Source organism: Mus musculus, chromosome 12 (assembly GCF_000001635.26).
Source record: "Mus musculus strain C57BL/6J chromosome 12, GRCm38.p6 C57BL/6J".
NCBI classification, from domain to species: domain Eukaryota; kingdom Metazoa; phylum Chordata; class Mammalia; order Rodentia; family Muridae; genus Mus; species Mus musculus.
In genome coordinates, this window is record NC_000078.6 from 8,042,350 (window position 1) to 8,056,020 (window position 13,671).

Genomic DNA, 13,671 nt, shown 5'->3' on the forward strand with positions numbered 1-13,671 from the left:
TAGTCAGACAGACAGACAGACAGACAGACAGCAGGCAGGCAGGGAGGCAGGGACAGAGAAACAGAGACAGACAGGCAGACTGACAGAGACAGAGATGGTGGAGATAACAGAGAGAGACAGACAAAGACAAGAGAGAATGGCATCTTCAGCCTGAACAGACAGGAGTCAGCAGAGAGGAGAGATCCAGACACCATTGCCACAGAAGGTATCATGAGATCCACCAGTGTTTAGGGGCTCAAGAGTCGAGATTCCAGCATGGGAAAAACTTGCTTTGCTGTTTGAGCCTGATACAGAAGTTTCCCCTTTAAAGAGGGCTCTACCATCTGCATGTGAGTGAGAAAAGGAGCAGAATTCACATGAATTGCCCAGAGCCAGTTTAAAGCTTTAGTTCTGGCCAGACTTAGCACCAGCAGCAAACTCCTATTCACACAGGGACCTGTTTGGCCACTTTTCTTGGCTGCCCAGCCCCTGCAGCTCCCAGAGATGCTCCACATTCCATTAGTTAATTGGTTTGTTCCTCCTGCAAGGGAGTGTGCATAGCTCTGATCACAGGGCAGTTGCTTATTCTTCATCCTTTTTCAAATGGTATCAATTCTGGGGCTGACCTGCTGACTGAGATGCTCAGTTCCTGCGTGTTTCCTGGGGCCATTGGGAGGGTCGGTGGATGCGCCTATCAAAAAGGAAAAATGTCTGCAACTTGGGTTGTAACCAAGCCACAACTCAATTTCCTCCTCTGGCAAAACTTCCTGAGACAAAAAATAAATAAATAAATAAAATTGCAAACTATGGGCTGTGGTAGGCTTGCCTCTGATAACTAGACCACACTTGGTAGCTGAACAAACAAGGGTTGGCTGGAAATCCCATGCTCTTTGGCTGACATCTCTAATACATGACAGAGTCGTCCCCGATGCCATTTAAAGCAGGCGGTTGGCAGCTTCCCTGCCTCTATGTGCTGCTAACTGCCAGCCTTGAACACGAGACATCACAGGTCTGACACTAGATCCAAGTTGTTGAACAAGTATTTGACCACAGTCAACAGAAATATTTTGCACACAATTTTTTTCTCATTTATGCTCTGAAGTTAGTTTTATAATTATCTCCATTTTACAGCTGGAGAAACTAAAGCTTTGTGAGGTTAAGCAAGTTACAAAGACACACACCTAGCAAATCACAAGTGGGGATGTCAGCCTCTGTCTGACTACATCTGTGGGCTTAATAGCCCAGGTTCTGCCTGTGGATTCCCTACCCACCATTCTACTCTCTACCCCATCCCCAGAAAACTTAGCTTAAGCTCAACACCATGCCAGAAAGTGTTTACCTGGGCCATGACAATTCTAGGGTTGTCCACAAGCCAGAACCAGTTTTTGTTCCTCTCCCATGAAGTTCTGGGGCTGTTTTCCACAAACAGGGCCCCTGCCTGTCCAAAAAAATAAAGATCTTGAGTGTCTGCTCTGCCTCAACTGATTTATCATAGCTCTGGAAGAAAGATAGGAATGTTCTGATCAATACAGAAAAGGCCCAGGGCGGTACGTGCCTAATTTCTACACACAAATCCTGGCCTCAGTTTCCTCGGTTGTAACATGTTTTCAGTTCAACCCTCCTAGCCCCCGAGACATGCATGGTACACACCAGGAAGAAGCAGCAGTTATCACACACCCTGCAGGTAGCCAGAAAGTACAGTGCAAAATGATCATCCCCAAATCACCACTCCTCCATCCATCTCTCTCCCCTTCTACTAATCCAGCCACTCAGCAGCCTGTCTGCCCACTCTTTCCATCCTCTAGTCCCACCCACATCCATCCATCTTAAGCTCACTGGGATTTCAAACTCAGAGACAAATATCGAGGAATCTCCACACTGTTCTCAAGGTATTCATGAGCTGAAGCCCTATCTGGAGCCAGTATGCTCATGATCTCCCAAGAGGTCAAGCCAGAAGCCAACAAGGAAGAAATCACTATGGCCTTTTCACCATGTCTTCATGCTCCCATTGACCCTCCCTAAAGTGGAGGAGGGGTTTCAGGCAGAAGGAAGGAGGACAGGCATGGGGCAGAGCCCGCTGTATCTGTTAGCACTTGGTAAAAGGGTGACTGCCATCTTGTCAAGATGTAAACCAAATCCAGAGAAGTGCCTTTTGCAAACCAGCCTGTGGTTCCATCACTGGGTCTGTGTGGGTGGGAAAGGGGATGAATAACATGTAGAAAACATACACATTCTCACCCAGGCTCCGGCCTCTGGGAGCAGCGTTCAAAGAGCCATGATTCCACTCATGCATGCAGCCTCTCTCTGTGTCTCTCTCTGTCTCTCTATCTCTGCCTCTCTCTCTGTCTCTCTATCTCTCTCTCTATGTCTCTCTCTCTGTATCTGTCTGTATGTCTATGTCTCTCTCTCTGTCTCTGTGTGTCTGTCTGTCTGTCTCTGTGTGTATATCTGTCTTCTGTCTGTCTGTCTGTCTGTCTGTCTCTCTCTCTCTCTCTCTCACACACACACACACACACACACTCCTGAAAATAGCCAACTTTCTATAGAAAAGGACTAAGAAGCCATCTCCCTAGATACTTGACTTTAAAAAAAAAGATGTATTATTTATTTATTTTATGTATATGAGTATACTGTTTCTGTCATCATCTTCAGACACATCAAAAGAAGGCATAAGATTCCATTACAGATGGTTGTGAGCCACCATGTGATTCCTTGGAATTGAACTCAGGACCTCTGGAAGAATAGTCAGTGCTCTGTGCTCTTAACCAGTGAATCATCTCTCCAACTCCAACACTTGACTTTTTGATGAACAAAAACTTTCCTTGATACTAACATGTCCATTGCACCAGTCAGAGTTCCTGGTCTTATTCGGTAGAGCCCTCAAATGGAAGGCAATTACACACATGTCTTCTATACGTCCCACTAGATAGTTGATAGAAAGGCATTTCACAAAATAAATGAAGATTCTTCTACAACTTGTTGGTCTGTCATATGTATGGGTAAGTTGCCTCCAGTTTTCAGAACTGGTTTTCCAGTTCAGTTGTTCCCGGGCCTTAGCTGTGATACCGGCCCATTTAGCTCTCCTTTCACCTTCTGGTCTTTTCATAGATTCCATCCCTCAGTTATTGCAGTTTGCAGACTTACGCTCAAATCGAGCTTGTCAATCTTACTAGCGTGGACATTTAAGGCTGTATCCTGTTTGGCTGTCCTGTGCATTCGTGCGTTTAGCAGCACCCTGACCTCGACTCACTTGATGCCAAAGCACCTGTTTTTCTCAGAAATAACCACCCAAGCTGCTGTAGAGTCAGAGGAATGAGCTTCTCGCACTCTGGGAAGAACCATCTTCAAGGGGAGAAAATTTTGTTCCAAAAGAACAGGAAAAGCCACCTTTTAACTGGGTACATTATAAACAACAGAAATTTGCTTGTGGCTTTTTCATAGGCTCCAACCCCAAGATCTCCTCATTCAGTGCCTGGTGAGAACCCACCCGCATGCATCACACCTGTGCATGCATCACACCTGTGCATGCATCACACCTGTGCTTGTCCTCACACGGGAGGAGGGGTCTACAAGCTCCACCCCAGCCCTCCTTTTTAAGTGTGCCAATCGCATTTATGGGAGATCTCTTATAACCTAATCGTTTCCAACACTCCATCTCATAATCCCATCATCGTAGGAGTGGTTATGTATCAAATATGGATTTGGGAGGACGCAAGATGACATTCTTTTGCCACTTACTTATCTAGGTCCCAAGCCTGAGAAGTCACACGCTGGGCTTCGACAACACAGTCTTCAGGAAATATAACTCTTTCTTCTTGGCCCTCTCTTCACAGCCTAACATTTAAGAAGGCTGAAATTCCAAAACTCTGCCCCACTGGCCTCAACAATGAGTAAACATCGCTACAGTATTGAGCCATGATAGATTTTTTTTTTCCCTACACTTCTGGCCAGGAGCTTCTGTATTCAGGGGGTGAAGTACCAGTCAGTGGTCCTCTGTTAGAAAACAAGCCTGTGACTTCCTGACCTGCACCCCTTCCCAGACTGACAGGGCTCTCATTTCTTTGTTACCCCAGAGAGTCGCTAGGCCAACTAGGCTACCTCTCTCCTGCAGGATGAAGAGAAGGGAGGCAAGGGTAGCATGCAGTGCAGTGCAGTCGGTGTATCCTCCATGTTAGCTCTCCCGGGAGGGGCCAAGTTCCAGATGGAGGGTGAACACAGAGTCCGTGGAGTGTTCATCTTGACGTCATGCCAACACTTCTTGCAAAGATGGGAATGATGGTATGGATGGTGTCAGCAGTGGCAGGGACAATGAACAAGCTGGCAAGAAGCAAGCATCCAGTTCCAGAGGACTGACCTCCTGCAAAGCACACGAGGAGACAGTAGCTAAGCCCTGGAGAGGAGCCTTTGGTTTGCTGGTCCTGCTGCTCTTGCCTGATTCCCAGGCACTTCCTGAATGAAATCAGGCTTGAAATGAAGAGTTCTCATCCAGAGCAGCCCCTCAGGAGGAAATGTGAACTCTGAAATGCACTGTTGCAGGAAATGTTAAAGCTCCTTTTAATATTCTAGTTAAAAGTAGAAAATAAGAGTGGTGGCTGCTCTTGATTTTTTTTTTCTGGGACTGCTGACATTCATGTGAGGTCAGCTGACACAAATGGCTTTCAAAGTGGCACTCTGGGGAGGCTGGCTAGGATTTGCCACCCTCAGTTCTCTGTGGGTCCCTACTTCCCTTGAAAGGTTAGTTCTGAGTTGGGGTAGTCCATATCATAGAGCCCAATATCTGTCCCCTTGCCTTCCCAAGCATGTGACAACAAGCTACAAGAATCCCTAAGCTAGACCATGACAGTGTCCTGACACAGGAACATTTGTACCATGTGCCATTCTAATTTCCACACATCCATCACTGTTGGGTAAATATTCCGCTGAGGCACAGGAATTACGCAAGGATGGAAAGCACACACTGAGTCCTACAGCAAGAACTGCTTGTGCATCCTAGAAGTTATAAACTTGGTATTTGGCCTTCCATGATGGCATTTCCTACCTGGCTGGTTGACTCAAGGGATGAGTGGTTTGAGAATGAGAGGACATGATGTAAAGTGTGGGGGGGAGTTTCCAGGGAAGCCTCCCAACAGGGTCAATTATATGTAACTGCACACAGAGCTGGGCACTACCTGAAAGCATTCAACAAGTTCTTCATTTGGTCTGAAACAGTGGTCCTGGAACTAGGGTTTCCTAGGGTCCCCAAGTCTTTATCATGTCCCAGGCTATTCCAAGGAGCTCTGTGATGCTTTCTTTACACTGAGCAATGCCTCTAACAATAACACATCTTATAGCATGTGAACTTTAAATACTTTTTAATGCACATAAACACCAACATGATTAAAGATACAAATTTACCTCAAGATTTTCTCAAATTTCTCAAGATTTCTCAGTAACATTTAGTTATTAAGTAATTTTTTTTTCAAACACTCATTTGAAAGGTCCTTAAACTATTCTACAGAGCTTAGGAAATTTTTTGACATTAAAAATGAATCCTTATAATCTCTCAAACACTGGCATTCTTCTCAGATTTCACTTTCCTGAATGATTTTAGGGACTTCAAAAGGTTGGAGGCAAACCCTTAGAACTAACAAAAGCACAGGGGGCACCTGTGGTCAATTGCAAAATTTGCCACAATTCTTTGCAGCTTCTACCATGAAGAGGTGGACTCCATTTATTGACCTTGTGGTTTGGTTTAAAGAATGGAATGCAGAGACCAAACTGTTATATGAGCTCCACTGTCGAGCCTCAAGTGTCTTTGCATGCTTCCACATGCTCTCTTGGGATTGTGCTGCCACCATCATGGACCAAAATCTAGACTTGCCAGATGGAAGATGACAGGTTACATGGGTCAGAGATGAGCCACCTCAGTGAGCCCTTTTCAGCCAACCAGATTTCAGGAAACCCAGTAGCTGATCACAGACATATGAGGCAAGCTAACTAAAAGTAGCCAGGCTTGGCAAGCACAGGTGATTCCCCTCCCCAAATGCTCACCTATAGAATCATAAATTCCACAGATAACTGGTTCTTCTCTTCTTCCCTTTTTTAAGGTGTCTTTATCATTGATAAGTGAGAATCTTTAGTTCATCATATCCTGTTTTGCTTCTAGACTCTTCAATGTATATACAGACATGTAATGTAAGCAAGGTTATTATTAATCATAAAATCCTTATAAAAAAATCCAATACCGCAATATACCATAACATCTCTGAAACTCCCACAAGAGCAGTTCCAGGAACATTGTATTCTTGAGCTTAGCCATGACCTTATAAGGCAGAGCCTCCACACTTGCCAAGGGGAGGACACCTGAGATTTGAAAACAAAGCTACGCAACTCACATACTAGATGTCTCCTCACTGTTCACCGTCTAAAAATCTCAAAGCTGCAAATGAGTTTGTCACTCTGGAGCCACTGTTTTCACACAATGGCCTTCAACCCTCTCTCTCCCGTGTATATCTTTTGGCCTGCCTGGTTTTATCATCCTAGTTCCTTTCCCTTCCAGCTATACAGCCCTAAACTGAGATGGTACCCATACCATTCCACTGGGCATACCTCAGATCTTTCCAAAGAAGTCACAGCCCCTAATGCAACTGTGAATAAAATATCTAGGGTCACCTGAGCATGAGGACAGGGTATCTCGGGTTCCTGGTGAGAGACAGGGTCAATATGCATTTAAATCCTCCCACCAAGCTGGTAAGAAGTGTCTCTGGGAGGAGAGTTGTGTGCCCACTTCATTCATGGGGCCCAGATGATCCCTGTTAGGCTGTGAGGGGCTGGATAAAGCTAAAAAGCAGCCCTCCTAGGGAAAGCATAGCTTCTGTCTACAGCTCTCAGCCTCCGACCTGTCTTATTCTAGCACTGTCTTTTCTAACTGTTTCAAAGACCACTTTGGCCTCATGATGTCACTGTGCATCCTAGAAGTCTTTGCCTGTAAAAGCCATAATATTTAGGAAGATAAAGTCTGCTAAAGGGACTGTAGATGAAGTTTACTGTGGAACCAGCTTTACATATCATGCTTCCAGATCACTTCATTCTACCTGTTCCTCCCCCAGAAAAATCCAAACCTCTGCCTGCTATAGAACATTGATTATAAAAGAAAACAATACTCGAGGCCGCCGAAGTGAGCAGGGCTCAGAGCAAGCAAGTGGTACCCGGAGCAAATGGGGAGTCGGGGGAAAAAATCTTAATTTTTCCTTCCAATGGAAAACTGGTGTGCTGGCTTTGATTGCCATCCTCAGGATACTGAGCCCTGGTCATATGTAGAAGCTTTTCATACCCAACTCATTAACTTCCTGTGACAACCAAATACTTAGGGTAATATTTTAACTCCCTAATACTTAGGGTAATATTCTCACAGTAACATAAGCAGTTCATTGCCAGGAAGGAACGAGCATTTGTAGTCAAAGGGAAGAGTCCCCTGTGTCGTTAGTAACTGTTGTTATCTGAATCAGCGCAGCATCACATGGAATGCTTGCTAAGTGTATCTGGGGTTGCAATGCTGTCCTGTCCTGCCCTCTGCAGTGTGAAATACAGACTTTTTTCCCCATTTCTTCCTATAGGCGGTCTATGATTGCTCATAAAGACATAGCAAATTGGCCACCTCTGACTCCAGAGCTCAGAGCCTGGCTTTATTTAAGCTATACTCAGCGAGAGATTTTTTTTTTTTCCTAGAACAAACAGTTCTGGATTTAGACCAATATGGATACTGTGGTCGTAAGGAAGAAAGCTGCCATCATTGTCATCTTCACAAATACATCCTGGTCATTGCATGCCCAGCAATACTAACTCATGTACATTCATTGCAACAACATACATAGGACAGATGTCAGCAGCACAGCCTCCTCACAAATTAGGAAGATGAAGCACAAGAAATGTTCACTTGCTGACTTGGGGCATCACCTGCTGCGGGCAGGGCACTGGGATCCAGCTCCAAGTCTCTTAGCATCCACCGTTTACCACTGGGTAAGGCTGCCTCTCAGGGAAAGATAGAACCCTGACCAACAAGAGGAAGTATATCTCCAGCAAAAGGGCTGTGATGGGCAGCAAGGACAAATGCTAAAGGGAGCTTTTCTGCTGATCCAGTGTCTGTGCAGGGTCCTGGGATCTCTTGAGCTGGCTCTAAAAGTGTCCACACCTGCATCAGAACTTGTCCTGATACTTATACTCAAGATGTGATAACTAAGTGGCCCTGAGCTTGCAGATTACAAAGAACTAAACCACTTTCAAGAGACACAGAACAAGACCAGGGCTGGCTGAGACTGACACAGGGTAGGAACAAGGTAGGCCTGTCAGAAGAAGGAATTTTGGGGACCCCTCACCAATATGATGTCTGCGTGGCAATCAATAACCCAGCTATTACCTACTATAATTACTACTATAAAGAAGTAGATCTGGGGGCTGGAGAGATGGCTCAGAGGTTAAGAGCACTGACTGCTCTTTCAGAGGTCCTAAGTTCAATTCCCAGCAACCACATGGTGACTCACAACCATCTGTAATGGGATCTGATGCCCTCTTCTGGTGTGTCTGTACTTACATACATAAAGTAGATCTGTAGTTGATCTACTTCTCATTACAATCATTGCTCTTCTGATTTCACAAATGTATATCCTAGGGATGTAAGAGAAGGAACTTGGTTCCTGTTCAACTGAGCTCCATTGCTCTGGCTCTCAAAGCAACAGTGTACAGGTGGTCTAAGATCCATACTCATGGGCAAGGGGTAGGATCTGCTGAAGGAAAATCCATACCAATAAAAACAGTTACTCAGTAAGGGGCAAACAGAAAGTGCTAAATAGGGAAGAAGTGTATTCTTGAGACTCAGAGTTTTGAGAGGCCAAAGAGAGATTATCATCCTCATTGTGGATTTGCACACCAAATACTGGAATTGTATTCAGTGTCTCGTGTTTACCAGATCTTATGCCAAAGGTTTACATACAAAATCCATATTTAATACTCAGTGTGATTTGCTTCTCGCTTCAATAAATCTAGTTTCCTGGATGTTCTCCTGAGAATCCTGACTCAGGAAAGAGACTTTGGTCTGGCCATCAAAGTCAAAGAGAACAGCATCCATTCATTATCCATCCATCCATGCTGTGATCCCTCGGGATCAAGTAGCATGGCCATTGTAGCACATTGAAACCCTTTCAAAGTCATATTCCCCTGACTGTTCCTACCACTTTCCCCTGGGCTTTACAGAGTCTTCAAACCTCATTCTCTTTCATCAATGACCAAGAAAACTGGCACCCCACTGAGACTCTTCTGGCTCCAGTCCTCTCTGACTGTCCCCATTCTAGCTGTGTCCTGTTCTTCAGCAAGAGGACCCTCCATTTGCAGCAGTCCCCAAACCTCTATGCTTATCCCTCTCCTCCATCTCCCAGCCTGAGTAACAAAGACCTCAGAACTATCAGGTAAGACATACAGTTCTTAGCAGAAAGAGGTGAGGTGCCCGTCATGCTCAGTTTTGAGTGTTTGGTACTTGGAGGAGCATAAGTCAAGTATTAGTGGTTGTCTTTAGATTAGGGAAGGTAAGAGGTGTAGAAAAATAAAAAGAAACATTTCTAAAACAAACCAAGAAAGAATTTGGAGCTGGGTCATAGTCACCCAGGAATGCAAAATCACCAAGCAGCTGCCACCCTTTCAAATGATCCAGTTCAAATGTTCCTCCTGCCACAATTCCCTGGGTTGACGCCCATAATGTTGTCTACCACAGTTAGCCTTTGGCCTCTGGAGTATTGTGTGTGAGAATAAACACACACACACACACTCACACACACACAAACATTGCACTTGCAGATGAATAAGCCGAGTCACATTCTTGCTCACAAGACACACTTACACAGTGTTCTGGAACTGTGTAATTTTAAGCCATATCTGTATTGAAAAGGGGGCAGCCTGTTGTTCCAAATAGCTTCTGAGAACCCAGAACTTCTGTCTATAACTTTCTATGCTAGGAACCAAATTCTTTGCATGAACACTGAAATGATTTTTGGTCATCTTTGTGCTGCAAGGATATAGAAAGCTGACCAGCAGTCAGTGCAAATGGCCACCCAGCAAAGACAAGTTCTTCTACCCACTATGGAGAGCAAAAGTAAAGTGGGGTGACATTTTAAATAACAAATGAATACTTTGAATGCTTCCATTTACAACAGGGGCTATATTTAAGATAAAATTTTAATAAAATATACAATTATATATACATACATTATATACATATATACATATTTATATATTCTTTTGCATCTTCTGTCCCTTAATCAACAAAGATACATGTGGGTAGGATGTGGACAGGGTACTTAGCATTGTTACAACAAAAGGCAATGTTCAGCTTATACTTTTGAACTACAATTAAAAGTAAACTAATAGACCTCAAAGCCAGACACTGACAAAAGAGGAATGTGCTAAATCGTTTTAGCTTTTATTAAACACATCAGGAACCCAAAGTTAGGTAGCTAGCAATTTGTATAGATCCATTCCTTGGTATTATTCTAGAGTGAGTAGTCTTATCTTCAAGAAGCTTTGCATAGAGAAACAGCTCATGAATAAGTAGAAAAATATGATTTTAGGTGTTGGTAAGTTCTATGAAGAAGACAAACTTGGGTAACATGGTGGATGTAGTTGAGGTCAGAGAAGACTCTCTGAAGAAGTAGCATTTGGCTGGAGATACCAGTTTGAAGACAGCAACTAAGCTAAGTTTGCATACTAAGCATAGTGCAACTGTGCGTAAGTGACAGCAAGGGCAAAGACCTTGAGCCAAAGGCAAGTTTAGGAGATTAAAGACAAGAGGAAGGACCAATGCTGTTGGTTATTATAAAAAGACAAAAAGAGAAATGAGAAGTGGGTACAGTTGGAGGTCAACTGGTTTTACTGAGCTTTGTAAACCAGTAAAAAAAAAAATTACAGCAACAGAAAGTGTAACTGTTATTAATGAGAAATAAGGTACTTTAATTTATAGTTTAGGAAGATTAGTTTGGCTACTGGCTTCTGTGTTGGGGAGGACATCTTTACCTCAATATTTTTCACATTTTAGAGCCAAGGAATTTGTTGGGAAGAGAAGCATATTATGGGCAGAAGAGTCTTCAATGTCAGTCATAGTTTTATCCACTAGACACCCGTTGACTCTCTCCTTCATGCTTATAGGGGTTACAACCAAAAACATTTCCAGATATGGTCAAATGTCCCCTGAAGGAGGACAGAACCACCGGATAAGAATGTCAGCTCTCTAGGGACAAACGGAGAGACAGGAACCCCAGTTCAGAGACTGCCACTATGGTCCAAGTGAAAGAGTAGCTTAAAATAAAGCAAGCATGAATATTATGAAAAATGTCTAAGTTACATGACACACTTTGAAGCTAGAACCAATGTGATCTGCTGATGAACTGAATGTGAAGCATGAGAGAAAGGGGGACTCAAAGATGCTACATGTTTCATTTGAACAATTTAGTTGATGCTAACCACATTCCTCAAGATTGAAAAGCAAACTATGGATAGAAGTAGTGGTAAAAAGAGACAAAAAAAAAAAATATTGGCTTGGTACTATGGTTAGGTTTCCACATTGAGAGGGCAATAAGGTATTTAGATAGAGTTCTAAATAGATGTCCTGTCAGGATACAAGTGTAACTTTGGAGAAAACATTTAAAGAAATTCAGATCACATCATTTCTTCTACAATATAGTCTATGATAGCTACTGCCCAACTCAGAGGGAAATGGAAGAAGGAAAAACTCCAGGAATCCAACTCCTCCTGTTCTAAGGGGTTATAGACAGCAGAGATGATATGGAAGAAATTCAGGGGTGACACCTGAAGATTCCCTAATGTTGAGCAACTCGAAGGAAAATGCCAGGAAGAAAGGCGTTTTATTTTGTTACCCACTGAGATACTGAGGGAAGATTCTTGTGGTCTTTGGCAGTCAAGGTTAACAAGGTCATTAAAAAAAAGTAGGTGGCCTATGTTTTGTAGGGTTCAGCTTGTGAGAGTTAATGTTCAATATTAGCTTTACTTTTATCTGCCACCCTCCCAGGCCATCTAACTGTCCTTGTGCTACTGGGGAGAAAGCCATGAAGGGCTTGAATGTGACCTGACTCTATAGACTCATATGCTTGAGAACGTGGTGCCCAGGTAGTGGTACTGTTTGGGAAGGCTGTGGAACCTTTAAGGGGTGGAGCCTCACAGGGAAAAGTGAGTTGCTGGTGATCGGCCTTGTGGCCTTATACCTGGGCCTCACTTTCTGCTCACTCTGCTTCCTTGGTATGGATGCCATATGAACATTGTACTCCCTGTGTTAGCTGACATACATGCCTGCCTTCTGTGCCTGTTGCCACTTCTTCCTCACTATTATGGACTATAACCCTCTTGAACTGCAATTCAGGATAATCTCTCTCTCTCTCTCTCTCTCTCTCTCTCTCTCTCTCTCTCTCTCTCTCATTATTTTAGTCAGGACATTTTATTACAGCAACTGGAAAAGAAACTAAGACAGCCTCCCTGACTGACTCAGGATCGACCACATCCCCAGATATTGATGACCTAATAGGTCCACCCAAACATCTGTTCCAAGGTCACTGAGTCACTTGCTATGATGGCTTCCTTGGGTGGCCTGTGGGAATGTCTAGATCCCAGATGTGCTACATCATTTTTCCCCCCAGAGGAAAGCTGAAAATAGCTTAGAAAATTTGCACACGTTTCCAGACTTCCCCCATTCCCAGCATGTTCCACTTACATTTCATCCACTTCCAGCACCTTCCAGTGAGTCTCCACCTCTTAAAGGTTCCACAGCCTTCCCAAACAGCACCACTACCTGGGTACCAGATTCTCAAGCATACAAGTCTGTAGGATGAGTTCACATTCAAGCCCTTCATGGCTTTCTCCCCAGCAGCACAAAGACGGTTAGGCAAAGTGGGGAGGGGGAGGGGTGGCAGATGAAAACAGAGCTAATATTGAACATTAACCCCCACAAGCTGAACTCTAGAAAACATGAGCCACCTATTGTTCTCTTATTTAAGTCCTTGTTGCCCTTGATAGTTGAACTTGACTGTCACCTTGATGGGATTTAGAATCACAGTGGAAGCAAATCCCTGGACATACATGTGAGGATTTCTCTGTTAGGTTACCTGGGACAGAAGATGCTCCCTAAATATGAATAATACCATCCCCATGAGCTGGGTTCATGGGCTAAATACAGAGGAGATAGCAACATATGCTCAAGTATTCATTCACCATTCTCTATTCCTTGATTGTGGACCCAAGACCACCATGATGCCTCACACTCCCTGTTGTGATGTAATTCCCTAGAACTATGAACCAGCATAAACCCTTCCTTCCTTAAGTTGATTTTGTCAGATATTTCACCACATTGAGACCTGCAACTGATTTGTTTTTCATTTTATTGGGATGAATTCTCTACATACAAAACATTCTCTACATAAAAAAACTGAATAAAATGTGCAGCTGTCTACATCAATAAACTTCTGTAGAATGCTCTTTTCCTTGCTCTGATACTAGCTTGTTCTAGAGCCCTGGCTGTGTTCTTTGAGCTAAATAAGCCTTCCTCCTTCCTGGGTAATGAAAAGATTGATACTCATGACCGTGGCTTTGGGTGTAGGTCATGTAAGAGTAGACATCCCACCTGTCCTGCCTAAATTGAATGAACAGGAGATAGGACCATAA

At 43.7% G+C, this 13,671-nt stretch overlaps 1 long non-coding RNA gene across 1 annotated transcript in view; it reads right to left on the reverse strand.

Moving 5' to 3' along the window:
- Window positions 1-582: 582 nt before the first annotated feature.
- The window catches only part of Gm33037, a 165,202-nt gene continuing 152,113 nt past the window's right edge, over window positions 583-13,671 (reverse strand). Inside the window, exons 3-4 of the long non-coding RNA XR_381233.4 lie at window positions 1,319-1,417; window positions 583-670 (exon numbers count right to left, since the gene is read on the reverse strand). This is a non-coding gene — a long non-coding RNA (predicted gene, 33037). The remainder of the gene's footprint in view (window positions 671-1,318; window positions 1,418-13,671) is intronic.